This window comes from Triticum urartu, chromosome 5A (assembly GCF_056163025.1).
Source record: "Triticum urartu cultivar PI428250 chromosome 5A, HENAU_Tu73, whole genome shotgun sequence".
NCBI classification, from domain to species: Eukaryota; Viridiplantae; Streptophyta; class Magnoliopsida; order Poales; family Poaceae; genus Triticum; species Triticum urartu.
Window position 1 is genome coordinate 54,200,526 of NC_141877.1, and position 16,362 is coordinate 54,216,887.

Genomic DNA, 16,362 nt, shown 5'->3' on the forward strand with positions numbered 1-16,362 from the left:
AAAAACGAATCGGATTTCTTAAAAAAAACCGGCGGCGACGAACGGCGCGTTACCTCTCCGGCGAGGCGGGGCTCGGGCGGCGGGGCGAGGCGGCGCGGTGCGGTGAGGGGCGGCGGCGGCGGTGCTGCAACGGCGGCGGCGAGGCGCGGGAGGCGGCGGCATGGCTCGGCTGCGGGAGGCAGGGCTGCGGCGGCGGGGTTGGGTGGTGGTGGCGGGGCTCGGGGCGACATATAAAGGGGGAGGGGCGGTGGCTTGGGGGAGGGGCCAAGGCGGTGGCGAGGAGGAGTCCCGGCCAGACTACTCGTCCGAGGCGGCGGCGGCTCGGTCTCTGGGTGGGAGACGACGCGCGGGGAGGTGGGCCGGCTCGGCTGGGCTTCACCAAGTCGGCGCTGGAAGTTTTTTTTAAACAATTCTGCCGAACAGAAAATAAATCCTAGTAAATGAAATAAAAATCTAAAAATTCCAAAACAAATTTTCACTGTCTAAATAAAATATTTAGAACATGATGAACATTTTCTTGGCCCTAAAATGCAACTTTGAAAAACGTGCAATTTTTCTAATTCAAATAAAATAGCAATAAACTCCCGATAAAAACAAATATTTGATTTTAATCTTTTTCCTCCAATATTTCATTTATTTTGGAGAAGTCATATTATCTCCTCTCATGTATTTTAATATGAAATATTTTCGGAGAGAAAATAATTAAAACCAAAATCCTCGTTTCAATATTTGATAAAAATCAAATATGAAAATCGGGAAATCCCCAACTCTCTCCGAGGGTCCTTGAATTGCTTAGGATTTCGAGGATCGCGAAACGAAAATGCAATAAAATATGATATGCAGGAATGATCTATGTATAACATTCCAAATTGAAAATTTGGGATGTTACAAACCTACCCCCCTTAAGATGAATCTCGTCCTCGAGATTCAAGTTGGCTAGAAAATAGGTGTGGGTGGTCTTTGCGAAGATCATCCTCTCGTTCCCAGGTGGCTTCATCCTCGGTATGGTGGCTCCACTGAACTTTGCAAAACTTGATAACCTTGCTGCCGGTGACTCGACTGGCAAACTCCAAAATCTTGACTGGCTTCTCCTCATAAGTCAAATCACTGTCCAACTGAATTGCCTCCAAGGGTACTGTATCTCTTAACGGTATATCGGCCATCTCAGCATGGCACTTCTTCAACTGTGAAACGTGAAACACATCGTGAACTCCTGACAGTCCTTCAGGTAACTCCAACTTGTAGGCAACTTCTCCCATCCGTTCCAAAACACGATACGGTCCTACAAATCTCGGGGCTAACTTTCCCTTAACTCCAAAACATTTCACTCCTCGCAAAGGTGATACTCGCAGATATGCTCTTTCTCCAATTTCATAGGTTACCTCCTTGTGTTTCGAATCTGCATAACTCTTCTGCCTGGACTGAGCTATCTTCAGTCTATCTCGAATCAGTTTAACTTTCTCCTCCGACTCTTTGATCAAGTCTGGTCCAAACAACTGTCGGTCTCCAACTTCATCCCACATCAACGGTGTTCTGCACCTTCGTCCATAGAGGACTTCGAATGGTGCCATCTTCAAACTAGCTTGGTAACTATTGTTGTATGAGAACTCTGCGTAAGGCAAATTGTCATCCCAACTAGATCCATAATCTAGCGCACAGGCCCTCAACATGTCCTCCAGAATCTGGTTGACTCTCTCGGTCTGTCCATCCGTCTACGGGTGAAATGTTGTACTGAACTCCAATCTCGTTCCCAAAGTCTGGTGCAGCTGATGCCAAAACTTTGAGGTAAACTGTGTTCCTCTATCTGATACGATGGTCCTCGGAACTCCATGCAGACATACGATCCTGGACATATATATCTTGGCCAACTTCGCACTTGTATAAGTTATTTTCACTAGGATAAAGTGAGACACTTTGGTCAAGCGGTCAACTACTACCCATATTGAATCATATCCTGATTTGCTCCTGGGTAATCCGGTGATAAAGTCCATGCCAAGTTTATCCCACTTCCATTCGGGTATCAGCATAGGCTGTAACAATCCCGCTGGCTTTTGATGCTCTGCCTTCACTCTCTGGCATACATCACATATGGCTACATACTCGACGATATCCTCCTTCATCCCTGTCCACCAGAAACGTTCCTTCAAATCCAAATACATCTTGGTGTTTCCGGGGTGTATCGAGTATGGTGAGTCATGAGCCTCCTGAAGTATTAACTTCATGATCTCTGTGTTATTGGGCACATAAACTCGGTCCTCAAGCCATAAGGTGTCGTGCTCATCCTCACGAAAACCTTCGGCCTTTCCTTTGCTCATTCTCTCTTTTATCTCGGCAATCTCTATGTCATCCTTCTGAGCTTCTCGAATCTTTCCCAACAATGTAGACTGAACCTCCATTGTTGCAACAAAACCTCTAGGAACAATCTCCAATTGAAGTTCCCTGAGATCCTCTGCTAACTCCTTTGGTAATCCCGTACCCTCTAGGATATTAGCATAACTCTTCCGGCTCAAAGCGTCTGCTACAACATTGGCCTTTCCTGGATGATAGTGCAGCTTCATGTCATAATCCTTTATAAGCTCCAACCATCTCCTCTGCCTAAGGTTCAACTCCTTCTGTGTGAAGATGTACTTCAAACTCTTATGATCCATGTACACATCACAACGGTTTCCAATAAGGTAATGTCTCCAAGTCTTCAACGCATGCACTACGGCTGCTAGCTCCAAATCATGTGTGGCATAATTCAACTTGTGCGGTTTTAGTTGTCGTGAGGCATACGAGACAACTCTTCCGTCCTGCATAAGCACACTTCCAAGTCCTAAGCGAGAGGCATCGCAATACACTTGGGAATCCTTACGTATATCTGGCAGTGTCAGCACTGGGGCTGTAGTCAAACGTTTTTTTAACTCCTGAAACTTGCCTCGTAATCTTCTGTCCATTTAAACTTGGTATCCTTCTTCAATAACTCCGTCATTGGCTTCGCAATCTTGGAAAAATTCTTAATGAATCTCCGATAGTATCCTGCGAGTCCAAGAAAACTGCGGATCTCGCTAACTAAAGTGGGTGTCAACCATTCAGTGACTGACTGAACCTTGGTGGGGTCTACTACTATACCTTCTCCTGATATAACATGTCCAAGGAATCCGACTTCCTTCAACCAAAACACGCATTTGTTGAACTTGGCATACAACTGGTGTTCCCTGAGTTTCTCGAGAACTAAACGCAAATGCTCCTTGTGCTCCTCTTCATTCTTCGAGTACACCATTATATCATCAATAAACACCACAACAAACTTGTCCAAATACTCCATGAACACCTTGTTCATCATGCTCTTGAAATAGGCAGGGGCTTTAGTCAGTCCAAATGACATGACCGTATATTCATACAATCCGTACCGTGTGGTGAATGCTATCTTTGGTATATCCTTCTCGAGAATCTTCAACTGGCGGTATCCTGATCGCAAATCGATCTTCGAAAACACCTTAGCTCCTTGCAGTTGGTCAAACAGATCATTGATCATCGGCAGTGGATACTTGTTCTTGATCGTCACTTCATTCAAGGCCCGATAATCAACAACCATTCTTAGAGACTTATCCTTCTTCTCAACCAAAAGCACTGGGGCTCCCCATGGTGATGAACTCCATCGAATGTATCCTTTCTCCAATAACTCATTGATCTGTTTCTTAATCTCCTCCAGATCATTCGCGGGCATCCGATAGGGTCTCTTGGATATTGGCCCTGTACCTGGCAATAGCTCTATCAAAAACTCGATGTCTCGATTCAGTGGCATGCCTGGTAACTCCTCTGGGAAAACATCCGGGTAATCCTTCACTATAGGCACTTCCTCCTGAACAACTCCCGTGAGGGTATTCACTTGGCTCCTCCTAGGCACATGCCTAGACACATACTTAATCCTTTTTCCCTCTGGGGTGGTGAGATAAATCGACTTACTAGCACAGTCAATGCTTCCTCCATACTTTGACATCCAGTCCATGCCTAATATCACATCCAATCCTTGTGACTCCAAGATAATTAGGTCAGACGGAAAAACATGGCTACCAATGGTTAGGGGTATCTGGTCGCACCAGCGACTAGCCATATACTCTGCTCCAGGTGAACTCACTAACAGAGGGGTCCTAAGGGTTTGGGTTGGTAGTCTAAACTTATCCACGAATCCCCTTGATATGTATGAATGTGATGCACCAGTATCAAAAAGAACAAGAGCGGTAAATGACTTAACCAAAAACTTACCTATAACCGCGCCAGGCTGCTCTTCAACCTCCTCCATGTTAACGTGGTTCACTTGTCCTTTGTTGAATGGATTGGGCTTCTTCCCAACGCTCCCATTCCCGTTTCCATTCTTCCCTTCAGGGCACTCCGTGGCATAGTGTCCAGTCTTCCCGCACTTATAGCAAGTAATGTGACTTAGATCTCTTTTGGCGGGTGTGGCTGGATTAGGGCGGTTATGATTGTTGTTTGTCTTGTTCACATTTCCATTCTTAGAACCATTGTGGTTATGCGAACCTCCTCTGGTGTGGTTATGACCTCCATGGCTATGAACAAGTCCTCCCGAGTTCGGGGTTAGGTGAGGCTTCTGCTGAGCTCCTGAGTTATACCTCCCTTGTCCATACTTCCTCTTACGGCTCTCAATCTGTTGTTGCTTCCTTCAATCATAAGAGCCTTATCTACCAACTCCCGGTAGTTGTTGAAGGTTGCTACCATCAACTGCATGCTCATCTCATCATTCAGCCCTTCCATAAACTTCTCCTGTTTTGCGGCATCTGTGGCCACGTCATCAGGGGCATAGCGAGATAACTTGCTAAACTCATCCACGTACTGAGCCACAGTACGGTTCCCCTGGCGTAAGTTGCGAAACTCCCGCTTCTTCATATTCATGGCTCCAGTTGAGACATGGGTTGTACGGAAAGCTTGCTGAAACTGGTCCCAAGTGACATTGGCTATGGGGAAAGTGGCCGTGTAATTCTCCCACCATGAGGCTGCTGGTCCATCCAATTGATGTGCAGCAAAGCGCACCTTCTCAGCATCTGTGCAACCTGCGGTGGTCAACTCCCTTCCAATACGGCATAGCCAATCATCAGCAACTATGGGCTCGGTGCTACTGGAAAACACCGGTGGATGTAACCTCAGAAAACGAGCTAAGTTGTCTACTGGAGGTGGGTTGTTGTTGTTGTTGTTGTTGCCTTGGTTCAAAACTAGCAATTGCATTAAGGCATTCTGCTGCTGGATCAACTGAGTGAGCTCTGGGGGGAAGGCAAATCTGGTGTCACGTCTCGGAGGCATCTGATGGGTTTAGAGGGAAGAGATCAGAATAGAGAAAAGGGGTCTAATGAGAAAGCACTACCCATATGCACATGAGACAAACACAAACATTTCACTCAGTCAATCAAGCAAGGGCATACAACGGTCTATAACTATCGCAAAAGTGCTCAACTACTACTAAATACATGGGGGAATACTACTAATTATTTGGTGGTCATCTAGAAATTTTGATCGGTGGAAGACTCCATGATGTCTGCTCCAGCTTCGTCTTCAAAGTCATCATCACTGGGGTCGGAGTTGGTGTCGTTGATGATGATGTAGTTCTTCGGGCAAGTGGAATCATCGTCTTCTCTTCCCGGTGCTGGATCTCCCATGAATACTCCGATCGTCTTAATCAGGTCGTCATTCTTCTCCAATAGTGTCACAATTTCCTCCTCGTATCCATCGCGTGTAGACTTAAATTCTTCTTCCAGCTCGATGATCCTTGTCTTCGCCTTCTTCAAATCTATCATGTCTGCGCACATCTGATTCTCCTGGCGTCGAATGTGCTGGTTTAACTCCTGGATGAAAGCTGCAATGGATCTGTCCTTCTTGGTGCTGATCATCTCCCATTGCTCGTCTCGGCGCCCACAAATCTGATAGATAGTATCCTTAAGCTCCTTATGATAAACTTCTCCAATGCGTCCCATGGTAATGTGGGCTGCCATGCTTTTGCCTAGACTCCAGGTGGGTGCTTCAAAAGAAAATTCTATGGGCTTAGAGGTTGGCGAGAACGTCCTTACTGGAACTTGTACTTGAATCATCCAGCGCTCCTCTTCTGGTAAGGTGGCGTTGTATGTCCCGGTGAAGCTTGGTATTCCAATGTTCAAGTACCTAGTGACTTCCTTCAAGTGGCGTCCAAAGGGTGTGTCTTCATCCGGCTGTGCAAACTTGTTCTTCAACTCCGCCATCCTAAAGAGTAGAAAATGGAGAGGAGTCAGAAAGGAGTAAAGAACGGTGATCTAGGGTTTATCTTAGTGGTCGTGTCCTACACTCAGTGCGTGCTCTAATACCATCTTGTAGCGACCCGACCTCAAACGGTCAAGTCTCTGTGCTTCCGTGTCATCCCTGGATCGGTAATGCTGACACACACAGTACTCGAAGGATTTATAACAGAGTAACAATCACACACTTATTACATCGAATGTCTCAAAAGAGAACTTATTACAAAAAATATGGCTTAAGGCCATCTAATACGATAACAACGGAAGGCTTGGAAGATAAAGTGAGTCCATCAACTTCAACAGCATAGCTGAGCTGCACGGCAACGACCTAACGAACCTTACTCCTCGTTTGAAAAGTCTGCAACATAATACGTTGCAGCCCGAAAACGAGTCAGCACATGGAATATGCTGGCAATATAACACAGTAGAGCAAGAACAGAATAATGCTATCACTATATGCATATTTGGCTGGTGGAAAGCTCTATGGTTATAGTTTTGCGAAAAGCCAATTTTTCCCTACAACAAAGGAATAGATTTTAATTTAACTATAATGGTAGTTGAAACATCATTGAGAAGGTTCCTCCAACTCAATCCCAATTAAAGTAATTAACAACCCAACAATATTAATTAGGAGTGTGATGAGATACTTAAGATACTCCAAGTATTAGATACTCAAGATTGTCCATAACCGGGGACACGGCTAACCATGATAAGATTGTACACTCTGCAGAGGTTTGCGCACTTTTCTCCACAAGACTCGATCGCCTCCGTTGGATTTCTCGCACTACATGGTGTTTGAGAAACAGATGACTGAGACACAATCTTTCAGAAACATTAACTCTCTACTCCGGGCAGACCATACCAAACCTACAACCCACTACCTGCTGATCTACCTCTTCGAGGGCTTCACGTAACTTACTCAACTATGCTAGAGCCCATAATAGCTTGTGGCTGCACACGGAAGTTTCTAGCATGAATCATCTCAATTCCCTTTGAGCCTGGGTGGCGGTCCATAGGAAGATCACACGGAACCCCGGGATTTCCAAAAATACAGGCAACACTGGATTCTCTAGGTGCCTCACTCCACCCAGATGTGTATTCAAGTTGCCACCTTAAGTTGAACCATTAATTAACAATCTCACATCTGTCATGGATTTCACTCACCCAAACCACGTCTACGAGCGTAGCATAGCAATATAAGCAACACGTGGAAGTAACTCCCAAGGGTTTGAGTATAACAGGGCAATAGGTTCTACCTCATCAACTACTTCCCAACCCACATGTTAATCACATCCTAACAATGCAACGTTTGAGGATTGGAACTAATGCATAAAAACTGGGTGATAAAGGGGTATGATCAAAGTGTTACTTGCCTTGCTGACGATCCGCGAAACCTAGGGATTCGATGTAGCACGCTTCGCACTTTGGGAATTCTATCGCAAACAAACAATAGCATACATAAGCAATCAAGCAAAGATGCACGGGAAAAACACAAATAAGAAGAATTGACCAGAAAGTTCAACTTAAGAACTCTGATTTACAAAAAGAATCAAATCGAACGGAGGAACGAAACTCAAACGGTGAAAGAAACAAGATCTGTTTACTAATCTGAACTAAAGTCAAATTTTACAATACCAAAATCTTGTTTAAGTTGATTAAACAGAAAGAGGGTCTCGAGACGAAGATCTAGGCGATTGAATTGCCTGATTCCGATAAACGAGCGAAAAGATAAACTAAAACGAAAATCGGATCAGAAATCGCGATTGAAAATAATCGCGGAAAAATCCAATAAAAAGAAAACTGACGAACAGGCTAACGAACGAACGTTCGTTGTCTGTAACTATCGAGCGAAAACTGTTCGTTAAAACGAACGTACGGACGAACGTCCGCTAAATAGAAGAACCGGGAAAAATTGGTGTACCGATCTAAAAAAACGAACTAGTGTTTTTCAAAAAAAACGAATCTTTTTTCTTAAAAAAAACGGCGGCGACAAACGGCGCGTTACCTCTCCGGCGAGGCGGGGCTCGGGCGGCGGGGCGACGGGCTTGCGGGGCGGCGGGGTGAGGCGGCGCGGTGCGGCAAGGGGCGGCGGCGGCGGCGCTGCAGCGGTGGCGGCGAGGCGCGGTAGGCGGCGGCGCGGCTCGTCTGCGGGAGGCGGGGCTGCGGCGGCGGGGTTGGGTGGTGGTGGCAGGGCTCGGGGCGGCATATAAACGGGGAGGGGGCGGTGGCTTGGGGGAGGGGCCAAGGCGGCGGCGAGGAGGAGTCCCGGCCGGACTCCTCGTCCGAGGCGGCAGCGGCTCGGTCTCCGGGTGGGAGACGGCGCGCGGGGAGGTGGGCCGGCTCGGCTGGGCTTCGGCCCAGTCAGCGCTGGAAGTTTTTTTTTTTTAAATTCCGCTGAACAGAAAACAAAATAAAAATCTAAAAATGCCAAAACAAATTTTCACCGTCTAAATAAAATATTTAGAACAGGATGAACATTTTCTTGGCCCTAAAATGCAACTTTGAAAAACGTGCAATTTTTCTAATTCAAATAAAATAGCAATAAACTCCGGATAAAAACAAATATTTGATTTTAATCTTTTTCCTCCAATATTTCATTTATTTTGGAGAAGTCATATTATCTCCTCTCATGTATTTTAATATGAAATATTTTTGGAGAGAAAAATAATTAAAACCAAAATCCTCGTTTCAATATTTGATAAAAATTAAATATGAAAATCGGGAAATCCCCAACTCTCTCCGAGGGTCCTTGAGTTGCTTAGGATTTCGAGGATCGCGAAACGAAAATGCAATAAAATATGATATGCAGGAATGATCTATGTATAACATTCCAAATTGAAAATTTGGGATGTTACAAGTACCCAAGCATCGGTCCACCCACATATCAAATTATCAAAGTATCGAACGCGAATCATATGAACGTGATGAAAACTAGCTGGACAATAATTCTCATGTGTCCTCGGGAGCGCTTTCCTTCATATAAGAGTTTGTCCAGGCTTGTCCTTTGCTACAAAAAGGACTGGGCCATCTTGTTGCACCTTATTTACTTTTATTACTTGCTACTCGTTACAAATTACCTTATCACAAAACTATCTGTTACCAATAATTTCAGTGCTTGCAGAGAATACCTTACTGAAAACTGCTTATCATTTCCTTCTGCTCCTCATTGGGTTCGACACTCTTACTTATCGAAAAGGCTACGATAGATCCCATATACTTGTGGGTCATCATTTACTCACTTGATGATTTTCGCTCAAAGTCCTCGGAGGATGGGATGCTCTCAAATGACAAGTGTCAGTTTCTCTCGGAGCAGCCAACCAGCTAGTGGTTGTAGGGGCGGCTATTTATAGCCTAGGGAGCAGCCCGACATGATAAGACATAGATGCCCTTCAATGATATGACCATTAGGTGGAAGGATATTTTGGGACAGCTGGCTGATACGTCTTCGTCGTATCTACTTTTCCAAACACTTTTGCCCTTGTTTTGGACTCTAACTTGCATGATTTGAATTGAACTAATCCGGACTAACGATGTTTTCAGCAGAATTGCCATGGTGTTATTTATGTGCAGAAACAAAATTTCTTGGAATGACCTGAAACTTCACGGAACATATTTTCGGAAATAATAAAAAATCCTTGCAAAAGATGAAGACCAGGGAGCCCACCACCTGTCCACGAGGGTGGGGGGCGCGCCCCCTACCTCATGGGCCCCCTGAAGCTCCTCCGACCTCAACTCCAACTCTATATATTTGGTTTTGGAGAGAAAAAATCAGAGAGAAGAATTGATCGCGTTTTACGATACGGAGCCTCCGCCAAGCCCTAAAAACTCTCAGGAGGCTGATCTGGAGTCCGTTCAGGGCTCCGGAGAGGGGAATCCGTCGCCATCGTCATCATCAACCATCCTCCATCACCAATTTCAAGATGCTCACCGCCGTGCGTGAGTAATTCCATCGTAGGCTTGCTGGACGGTGATGGGTTGGATGAGATCTATCATGTAATCGAGTTAGTTTTGTTAGGGCTTGATCCCTAGTATCCACTATGTTCTGAGATTGATGTTGCTATGACTTTGCTATGCTTAATGCTTGTCACTTGGGCCCGAGTGCCATGATTTCAGATCTGAACCTATTATGTTTTCATCAATATATGAGAGTTCTTGATCCTATCTTGCAAGTCTGTAGTCACCTATTATGTGTTATGATCCGTTAACCCCAAAGTGACAATAATCGGGATACTTATCAGTGATGACCATAGTTTGAGGAGTTCATGTATTCACTATGTGCTAATGCTTTGTTCTGGTACTCTATTAAAAGGAGGGCTTAATATCCCTTAGTTTCCATTAGGACCCCGCTACCACGGGAGGGTAGGACAAAAGATGTCATGCAAGTTCTTTTCTATAAGCACATATGACTATATTCGGAATACATGCCTACATTACATTGATGAATTGGAGCTAGTTCCGTGTCACCCTATGTTATGACTGTTACATGATGAACCGCATCCGGCATAATTCTCCATCACCGATCCATTGCCTATGAGCTTTCCATATATTATTCTTCGCTTACTTACTTTTCTGTTGCTATTGCTATCATCATTACAAAATACCAAAAACATTACTTTTGCTACTGTTACCTTTTGCTACCGTTACCACTACTATCATATTACTTTGCTACTAAATACTTTGCTGCAGATATTAAGTTTCCAGGTGTGGTTGAATTGACAACTCAGCTGCTAATACTTGAGAATATTCTTTAGCTCCCCTTGTGTCGAGTCAATAAATTTGGGTTGAATACTCTACCCTCGAAAACTGTTGCGATCCCCTATACTTGTGGGTTATCAAGACTATTTTCTGGCGCCGTTGCCGGGGAGCATAGCTCTATTCTTTGAGTCGCTTGGGATTTATATCTGCTTATCATTATGAAGAACTTGAGAGATCCAAAAACCAAGATTTATCCCTCAACTACGAGGGGAGGCAAGGAACTGCCATCTAGCTCCGCACTTGATTCACCTTCTGTTTGAGTAAGCTTGCGACACCTAAACCTGCTTCTGCTATTCATTCTGATATGTCGCATATTATCGATGATGCCACTTCTGCTATGCATGATACTTATGATGAAACTACTTCTACACTTGATACTACTGTGCCACTTAGTGAATTTCTTGATGAACAACTTGCTAGGGTTAGAGAGAATGAAATTATTGAAACTGATTATATTGAAGATAGTGATGATGAAGACTCTCCCCCTAATACTTACGAATTTCCTATTGTTCCTGAGGGTTATGTTCTGGATGAAGAATCTGCTAGAGCTATTCTTGCTTGTAATGATAGAAGTGATCTTAAGAAATTATTAGCTAAATGGAAGCAGCACTCCCTTAATGCTAAAATGAAACATGACCCTACTTTTGTTACTTCACCTATCTTTGTTACTGATAAGGATTATGAATTCTCTGTTGATCCTGATATAATTACTTTGGTTGAATCTGATCCTTTTCATGGCTATGAATCTGAAACTGTTGTGGCACATCTTACTAAATTAAATGATATAGCCACCCTGTTCACTAATGATGAGAGAACTCGCTACTTTTATATCCTTAAAATATTTCCATTCTCATTAAAGGGTGATGCTAAGATATGGTTTAATTCTCTTGATCCTGGTTGTGTGTGTAGTCCCCAAGATATGATTTATTACTTCTCTGCTAAATATTTCTCTGCTCATAAAAAACAAGCTGCTTTAAGGGATATATATAATTTTGTGCAAATTGAAGAAGAGAGTCTCCCACAAGCTTGGGGGAGGATTCTCCAATTACTTAATGCTTTGCCTGATCATCCTCTTAAGAAAAATTAAATGCTTGATATCTTTTATAATGGACTAACCGATGCCTCCAGAGATTACTTGGATAGTTGTGCTGGTTTTGTTTTCAGGGAAAGAACGTCGGATGAAGCTGAAATTCTATTGAATAATATGTTGACAAATGAAAATAATTGGACACTTCCTGAACCAGTTCCTGAACCAACTCGTGAGCCTATTCCTAAACCAACTCCGAAGAAGAGGGGTGTTCTATTTCTCAGTCTTGAAGATATGCAAGAGGCAAAGAAATCTATGAAACAAAAAGGTATTAAAGCTGAAGATGTTAAGAATTTACCTCCTATTGAAGAAATACATGGTCTTAATTTACCGCCTGTTGAAGAAACATATGATCTTGATCCATCACTTATTGAAGAAACTCGTGGTCTTGATAACCCGACACAGGTAGTAAAGGTAAATTCTCTCTATAGATTTGATAAAGCTGAAATCCCATTTACTAAGTTTGCTAGCCCATGCTTAGATGAGTTTGATAAATTTATGATTAATCAAGAAGACTTCAATGCTTATTTTGGTAGACAATTGAAATACAATTAAAATATGCTTGAACACTTGGGTGATTATATGGCTAATGTCAAAGGTGAACTTAAACTTATTAGTAAACATGCTTCTATGGTTACCACTCAAGTAGAACAAGTACTTAAGGCTCAGAATGATTTGCTCAATGAATTGAATAGTAAGAATAATGATTATGCTGTTAGAGTGGCTACTAGAACTGGTAGAATGACTCAGGAACCTGTGTATCCTGAAGGCCACCCTAAGAGAATTGAGCAAGATTCTCAGAGAAATAATATAGATGCACCTAGTCCTTCTAAAAGGAAGAAAAAGAAAAATGATAGTACTTTGCATGCTTCTAGTGAACCTATTGCTGAAACACCTGAGAATCCAAATGATATTTCTATCTCTGATGCTGAAACACAATCTGGTAATGAACCTGAAACTAGTGATAATGTTAACGATAAAGTTCATGATGATGCTCAACCTAGTAATGATAATGATATAGAAATCGAACCTGATGTTGATCTTGATAACCCACAATCAAAGAATCAACGTTATGATAAGAAATACTTTGTCGCTAGGAAACACGGTAAGGAAAGAGAGCCTTGGGTTCAGAAACCCATGCCTTTTCCTCCCAAACCATCCAAGAAAAAGGATGATGAGGATTTTGAGCGCTTTGCTCAAATGATTAGACCTATCTTTTTGCGTATGCAATTAACTGATATGCTTAAAATGAATCCTTATGCTAAGTACATGAAAGAAATTGTTACTAATAAAAGAAAGATACCGGAAGCTGAAATTTCCACCATGCTTGCTAATTATACTTTTAAAGGTGGAATACCTAAGAAACTAGGAGATCCCGATGTACCCACTATACCATGCTCCATTAAAAGAAACTATGTTAAAACTACTTTATGTGATCTTGGAGACGGTGTTAGTGTTATGCCTCTCTCTTTATATCGTAGACTTGATTTGAATAAGTTGACACCTACTGAAATATCTTTGCAAATGGCTGATAAATCAACTGCTATACTTGTCGGTATTTGTGAGGATGTGCCTGTTGTGGTTGCAAACGTTACTATTTTAATGGACTTTGTTATTCTTGATATTCCCGAGGACGATAGTATGTCTATTATTCTTGGAAGACCCTTTTTGAATACTGCAGGGGCTGTTATTGGTTGCACTAAAGGCAATGTCACTTTTCATGTTAATGGGAATGAGCATACGGTACACTTTCCAAGGAAACAACCTCAAGTCCATAGCATCAATTCTATTGGAAAAATTCCATCGATTATTTTTGGAGGTTTTGAATTTCCTCTTCCTACTGTCAAGAAGAAATATGATATTCTTATTGTTGGGGATGTGCATATCCCTGTTGAGGTAACATAGTGTTATTCAAAATTTCTCCGGTTCCATGTTATTCGGAATGAGTTCGTTAACAAGACTTGATCAACCTTGTTAGTGGATTCCTTTTGATGAGCATGAGATGGATGAAACTAGAAAGCACAACTCTCTGTACTTTCTTTTTGCTTTCTGTTATTTATATTAAATAAAATAAAAATAAGTAGTTTCCGTCTGTTATCTGATTTATCCGTGCAATAAAAAATACCCCGAAAATAAAAGTTCTCCAAATGCCCTGAAATTTAAATATGATTTTTTCTGGAATATTTGAGAATATTTGGCACTGAGAACACAGCATGAGGAGCTGGCACCTGGCCACGAGGGTCAGGGGCGCGCCCCCTGCCTCGTGGGCCCACGGTGGCCCTCCTCCACTTATTCCTGCACCCACACACTCCTTCTTCCTCCCACAAACACGAATATCCAGCTCAAACCCGAGTCCAAGCTCATTTTGCTGCCATTTTCGATCTCCTTGCTCAAAGCACCTATCACAAAACTGCTTGGGGAGATTGTTCCTTGGTATGTGACTCCTCCATTGGTCCAATTAGTTTTTGTTCTAGTGCTTTATTCATTGCAAATTTGTGCTGCTTAGGTGACCATGTTCTTGAGCTTGCATGTCAAATTTATATGGTTCCAAGTAGTTTTGATGCATGATATAGGCTCTAGGCACTTGTATGAGTAGTTGCTACCAATATTATTGAGTTTGGCTTACTTTTATTTTGAAGTTACTAAAAATTTCAGAATTTTTAGAGAATAATGAAGAGATTTTTGAGGGGCTCATCGAGCCGAAGCTCGAAGGAAAAGCAAAATGAAGAAGCAATGAAGCCCAAATATAATTTGCCTCGCACCGCGGAGGTTAGGCCGTGTGAATGGCCCTCCGATGATTTCTTGAGAGACATCGGGATTTATGAGGATTTTTATGAATTGGCTAAGAATGCAGGCCTCACCGACTTCCTCCGCGACCCACGTGAACAGTATCTCTTACTCACCAATACTTTTGTGCAAAACTTCTACTATTATCCTAGGGAATCACCTCCTTCAGTAGAGTTTCATTTATATGATGTGGTTAAGAAGATGTCACTTTATGATTCTTGTCGGGTTTGTTTGATCCCTTTCAAGGGCAAAATAGAGGAACCACATCGTGACGACGTGGATGGGTTTAATAATACCATCACCGTAGGGGAAACGAGGAAGGTTTCCGATGCACGAATCACTAGCATACATTTTCCTGTTTTACGCTACTTTGCAATATTTACTAGTCGTTGCTTAATTGGCCGCGGAAACTATGGAAACCTTAGTGTTCATGATATTATTATTTTGTTCCACGGGTTATTTTGTGATAACTCTGTGAGTATGGGAGGTATTATTGCTAAATGGTTGAGTCTGAACCGTACAAAGGGCCCCATCTTTGGTGGTATCTATGCTTCACGCCTAGCTGCACATTTTAACATACCTATTAGGCATTATGAGAGGGAAGAAAAATTGCTGCCTCGTGTTTATTTAGATTATAAGAGTATGGTAGCACATGATTTCATTATAAAGAATAGGGAAGGGGAGCTTAAATACAAATTGTTCTTTGATAAACATCATCCGGAGACTATTACCTTGTCTGTTCCTTCCTTGTTTGATTTATCTGCAGGCCAGTACCTCGTCTCGCCAGAGGACATTCACGCCTACCAGAACCCTGCACCAGCCATAGAGCCAGAGTCGGAACCACAAGTTGATCCTCCACGACATTCTACTTACCATTGGGATCCGGAGATGATTGCCAACCAGTGGCAGTCAGAGTCTTCTTCATCGCAGTACGACCCCAACTATTACTATGGATATCCGCCAGGACAACCGTGGCCATAGACCAACTTAGGCCAAAAGCCCAAGCTTGGGGGAGTACGTATTTCTCACCAACATTACATTCATGTTCACACACTCATTGCTAAATGTCGGTGCTCATACTTTTTCATTGTATCTTCCATGCTAGTTTATTTCCTTTTTATGCTTTCTTCTTGTGTGCTTAATAAACCTTAAGAAAAACAAAAAAGAATAGTTGTAGCTTTTAGCTAGTTTTAATTTTGTAGTAGTAATTAAAAAGAAAACCCAAAAATATTTCCTGTTCTTCTTTTGCTTGTTGGGAGCTTTCCCGTGTAAATAGTTTTATTTCTTTTCTTTTCTTTGGGGGTCGATAGGAGAAGACCATAATTAAATTGTTGAAGTGGCTCTTATATGCATTATTGTTGATCTGAGAAAAGAGCCCATATTGCCTTGTCTTCTCCTGTTTATTGAATGCTTGCAGATTCCAGCTTAGTCCAATGCACGCGCACTATTATTATTATTCACATCATTCGGTCG